The sequence below is a fragment of the Lactuca sativa genome, chromosome 6, assembly GCF_002870075.4.
Source record: "Lactuca sativa cultivar Salinas chromosome 6, Lsat_Salinas_v11, whole genome shotgun sequence".
In the NCBI taxonomy this organism is placed as follows: domain Eukaryota; kingdom Viridiplantae; phylum Streptophyta; class Magnoliopsida; order Asterales; family Asteraceae; genus Lactuca; species Lactuca sativa.
This window is the reverse complement of record NC_056628.2, coordinates 129,144,112-129,150,098: the sequence shown is the minus strand read 5'-3', so window position 1 is coordinate 129,150,098 and position 5,987 is coordinate 129,144,112. Positions and strand designations below refer to the sequence as shown.

General features: G+C 29.0%; 1 long non-coding RNA gene across 3 annotated transcripts; it reads right to left on the bottom strand.

Moving 5' to 3' along the window:
* Positions 1–250: 250 nt before the first annotated feature.
* On the bottom strand, positions 251–2,342 carry LOC111880482 (uncharacterized). 3 transcript variants are annotated; one of them, XR_002846490.2, is made up of 4 exons: positions 1,921–2,342; positions 1,776–1,843; positions 1,039–1,616; positions 251–430 (listed from the first exon to the last, which is right to left on the bottom strand). It is a non-coding gene; the product is annotated as an uncharacterized LOC111880482 (long non-coding RNA). The 3 variants fall into 3 exon arrangements; XR_002846489.2 differs by having other exon boundaries at positions 251–1,616; XR_002846491.2 differs by having other exon boundaries at positions 251–1,612.
* Positions 2,343–5,987: the final 3,645 nt, after the last annotated feature.

Genomic DNA, 5,987 nt, shown 5'->3' with positions numbered 1-5,987 from the left:
GATTACCGACAGAACAATTTACTAACGGATTACCAACGGAATCTGGAATAAATTAGTAACGGATTACCGAACAAATCTCAAAATGACTCACTAACGGATTACCGACAAATTTTTTTGTCAGATTAGCGACAAATTTTGGCATTATAAAAAAATTATAAATTCATGAAAAAATTTAAAATTAAAAATAATTTCATATTAAACACATAAATTTTCTAATCATACATCAAATCTATATTTTAAAACCAACAAATATAAAAGTAAATCCATAAAATTCAATCCGTTAAATCCATATTCGACATACATTAAATCCATAAATCTTAATCCATATTTGATATTTAAAAAACATCAAATTCAAAATTTCGTCTATAATTCTCACGACCTCAACAACCGATGGAGAGTATCATTCTTCAATAGCTCGTGGATTCGATACCTATCATTGAGAGATATTTATATATTGTCCGATACCATAAATTCCCTCCAATGTTGACCATAAAGGGGAATCAACAAGTAGCAATTTTGATAATGCGTAAAACAAATGTGATTTTAAGTACAATATTCCTCCACGTGAAGTTTGAAAAAAAAAAAATAGTTAATGATTATAAATAGCAACATACTTTAATGAAATTCATAATTATAGTTGCATACTTTCAAATAATCATAATAGAAACCATTTTCAGTTTTTTCACAATTATACAACATATTTTATGTTTTTACTCATAATAGCAATGTACTTTTGCCATAATTCCCAATTACAACTTATATGAAAGTAGATTGTTGCTTCATAATGAATGATGCCATAATTGGGAACTTTGGTAAAGCATGTTTTCAAGATTCAAGATTCCAATCCATTGAGAATTTGGTTGTAAATGTAAGAAATACAAAGGTACTTTCATTTATTAATTTATGTTACAACATTGTAGCATCAATCATTATCTTGTTAAGTAATTGCACTTTATAACTATAACTGTGTAGATTTTTTCAATGTACAATGCTATAATAAAAAGAAACAAAAGTAGAAAAATAAAGCCAAATACTGACCTCAGTCCTACTCGTTGGCCTTTTGGAACGGAGTTGATTAATGGAATCCTCTGTGCAATTCATTCCATTTTCATACATTTTATAACCCATTTTTTCTTCTACATGCAATGAAATTAAATTGGCATATAATTACAGTTGATTCATTCAATGGTTATTATGTTGACTTTGACAGGTGGCAAAAGGTTATTACCTTTTTACAACTTCCATGGATCGACCCTAAAGGCCAATTAATGAAACATTTCCATCAGCCCTTAAGTAATTTACCAAAGATTTCAAATCATCTTTCGGGAAAGAAGAAAAAAACAATCCATTTCAACTTAATGGGTGAAAAGGTAATATAACAACAATTAATAATCTTAAAACTTAGGCATATCAATGACCACACTTGGTGGGCTTCATTTACAACTATTAACACCCTATATATGAGACTTGAGGAATCTGAGAGACTTGTTATCATAGTTTTTCTTGCTCTATAATAAGGAAAATTACCAAAACCATACCTTACAAGAAGCTAGTGTGCCACTTCAAAAGGTAGAGATGTCCTCATCTTCTTCCTCATGTGGTTGCAGAGCATCTATCTATGCAAAGCACACAATGCTAATATGAGTGATTGAACAACTAATATGAGTGATTAACAAATTCAATGAGTTGATTGTGGATATGGATAAATATATTTGTAATCTCGAAAAGCTAAGCCACCAAATTTGACAGAATAAAAAATCCACCAATAAATTTACCAAATCGTGGATTTCAAATGCTAGTCCCGAGGAGACGAAGTCATTATCTGCTTATTCGAAATCTCGTGCTAAGAGAACAAACAAACACTATTTGAGTAATGTACATAAAGAATCTAATATAAAAAATAAGTTAAGGTTTTTTTACCAAAACATGGAGAGAAAAAAAAGGTGAAATCGCATCCAATGATAAGGTCCACCGGCTACAGAAACAATTTTGACGATGGCGGCGGCGACGAAAGAGAGACGATGTTGGTCGTCATTCATACAGAGATAAATGGGAGAAATTTTACTTAGTTAAGGGGCAGTGAGTTGCAGGTCAGACCGAGAGGGAGAAGGCATGTTGCGTCGACGAATTTGGAGGAGTTGGAGGGCTTTGATGCCGGCGCTGATGGCGGAGGTGACGTCATTGACGGAGGCAGTGGTCAGATAAGAGGGAAAGGGAGAGTAGGGAAAAATCCGTAGACAACGTTCTTTTTTTAGTTCAGAGTTCAGACTTGTTCAGGAACACCCTTTAACACTTGTATATTTACAAAATTGCCCCAACAATTTAAAAATTAAAAAAAATAAACAAATTTTACTAATGGATTTTTGACGGAATGAAAATTTGTTGATTTCCGTTGGTATAGCGTCGGTAAATTATAACGGATTACCAACACAAATGTAGAGTGTTGCTAAACCGTCGCAAAGTCATCACTAAAATCCATATAATAAACTTTTTTTAATTTGTTGGAAATCTGTCGGTATTCCGTCTTTGTTTCCGATGGATTTTTTTCGTGGCTAAAATTATGTCGATATTACCTTACTTTTTAGTTGTGTAAAGAAAGAATCTGATGAAAAATCAACAGCTTTGTTTATTACTATTCACATGTTTAATATACAAAGTTATAAACAAATTTACATGTTTATTTTATGTAATATATTATAATTAACATAAATGGAGTAATATAATTCAATATATATCGATGGAAGGCAAACGGACAACAAGTTGCGCCGCTAGCCCTTTGTGAATGACAAAACTAATTCTTTTTTTTTTTTTTTTTTGCAAAACAAAAACCTTGTGAATGATACTTTTTAATAACAAACTTTTTAAAAAATTTCACATGTGAATTTGTTGTATTGTTAGTTATTTTATAATATATATGTTATAGTATGAGAAGTTTACGAAAATTATTGACTAACAGATAAAAGAAAAAGAAAAACAAATGAAGCAGAGATAAAAATGAAGATTGTCAAGACAAACACTGTGGAAGTAGTCAAAGAAAAAAAGGCAAAAGTGCCAATAAATCCAAATAATAGGGTATCTTTGAGAACAAGAAAGAACCAAAATAAGTTTTATGATATCGTTTAATCTTAAAAAAAAAAAAAAAAAAAAAAAAAAAAAAAAAAAAAAAAAAAAAAAAAACACTAGAGAAATGCGGTTGGGATCTTTGTTGAGAATTGAAACCAATGGAATTTTTGGGAAATTGACACGTTTTGTTGTGAATTCATTCAATCCATTAGATATGAAAATGCATCTGCCTAATGCAAAGATAGATATATCACCAACTCTTGCTCATGATTTTCTTGGAATTCTTCTAAGTGGAAAAGATATATATATATATATATATATATATATATATATATATATATATATATATATATATATATATATATATATATAACACTGATCAATGTGAAGGAAAAGAATTAATGGATTGGAAGCAAAAATACAATTTCAAGGCTATGAGACCATCAGATGTTGAAGAGAAGATTAAAGAATCATCATATTCACGGATTATTTTCAGAACAAACTTTCTATTATAGTTTGTTAATACCATATGTGAATAGAATAAGCATGGAACTTGTAAAACAACAGTATTGTCACATTTGTTAGGCAAAACACCTATGAGAGAAATTGATTGGTGTAGTTTTAGAACTAATTGCTTGAAAATGTCAAAGACGACGTGGGATGAAACTGATAGAGGAAACTACTATTGTGGGCCACCTCTTCTATTATTGGAAAGGAAATTTCTTATAATTAGCACTTTTATTTATATTATTATAACAAAACTAATTAATCATAATTTTGTTTACATAAACATCTAGGTTATTTGGAGTTTATGAGAAATGATATGAGTGAAAAAAGACAAATACATGCACTACATTTTGGGGATTATGACATGATGGTGAAAAGGGGAAAAGCTGAGTTAAAGAGTGGTAACTTTGGAACTTTAGAATGAAATGATGATGTTATAGAGAATGATGAAGAATCCGACACCAATGAAAATGAAGATATGAAACTCGGTGTACGTTAATAATCTATATAATTAACAAAAATTGTGAAGCTGTATTACAGATATATGTTATAAAATTATAGTTAAAATGAATTCATAAAGTGATTCACATTGTGAATATAAAGGTGTATTTTATTACTTTTTCTATAATAAATTCACATAGTGAATATGTAATTTATTAAAATGCATTAAAAGTGTGATACCTCATCAATACATTCATATTGTGAAACTTGAATTTATTATAGAAAAAAGTTTAAAAAATTCATTGTTAATGACATTTTTTATTTCATTTTGCCGGAATTGGTATTAAAAGCAAAAAGAATTATAAAAAAAACTAGTGAATGATAAAATGAAGTTTGGAAAGTTAATTGAGTTTTCAACAACAAAATTCATAGAAAGAGATGAGTTTAAAGATATGAAGAAAGTCTTTGAACAAGAATTCATTTATAAAAGTCAAAATGAAGATGAAACAAATGTGATGAATGAAGATGATGCAAAAAAGTGACGAGAATGAAGATGAAGCAAAAAAGAGATGAGAATTTGAATGAGCATGAAATACCTGAAGATGGAGAAAGGGATGTGAATAAGGTGGATGGGAATAAGGGTGATATACATAAAGATGCAGATGTAGAACTACACCAGCAAAAAAAAGAATCAACCAATCATGGTAACACCAAGAAATTTATACAATGATCCAATAGTGCATGAGATTGCTGATTCTGTTCATTGTATTTAAAATTTTGACGGTTATGATGATTTTGTCAATGTAAAAAGTTTTATAGATCAAATGAATAAAAAAACAATAATAGATGATAAAAAAGTACTAGAAAATCATCAATGCCTAGTTTTTCACTTGGACTTGGTCTTGGTCTAACACAAGAGTTTCAGGAAGGATATGAAAGAAATGAAGATGACCAAGAGAAGAAAGAAAGAAAAGATGAAAAACTTGATGAAGAATGTTATGATTCAGACGAAAGAGAATGTGAAATTAATATCTTGGGAATTTAAGATGATCAAGAGGGAAGAAGAGATGTAGGGAAGAGATTAAAAAATCCATCACTGAAGGTATCTTCTCCTTATAATCAAAAAGAGGTTTGTGCATCAAAATTTGTAGATTCGGATGAAGTAAAAGTATCAGATAGAATTTTTTCTAGAACTGGTAATAGCAGGTTAATTTATGTTATCTTTTCTTTAAATACAATAGTAAATAAATACAAATATAAATTAATTTTCTATTAACTGCTTTTTTGTTTTATTTGATTACAAATTAAGTGAGAAGGTATTTCAAATTAAGAGAGGTTATGTGCTTGGAAGAGGAATGATTGAAACCATGCAGGCAAGATTATGGGTACATGCACATGTCATTGATGTTTGGACTGATGTTTTGAACTATGAAGAAAAGCTTAAATCAAATTCTATAGTGAATCAGTATTTCTTTGATACATCAATGGTAGTAAGTAAATTAAGAAATATATATCATGATAATGTTGATCATATAATAAATAAAATTTTCAATAGTTCTAAATAAGTAATAAAATTAACACAGTAAATTCTATTGTAATTTACAATGTGAATAATTTTAAATTTAAAATGTACCTTATTGTGAATTTAACAATTCAGTCTTTAAAGTTTGATGTATATTTAAATTTTTTGTAGAGACAGTATATATTTGACAAAAGAATCCCTTTCATTGAAAGATCTGATAAATTTGAGTCAAATATCAAAGATGCAATGAAAAAGGACAAAGAACTTCTGACATTTGAAAAAGTCCACTTGGTAATAAATTGTTCTTTTTGTTGAATATCTTGCATCTTTTAAACAAAGTTTAACAATCTAAAATATTAAAACAGGTGGTTTTCCCAGTTCATCAAAAAAATCATTTTTACATCATCTGGCTAAACTTAGAGGAACCAGCGGTTGATGTTATTGACAATAGGAA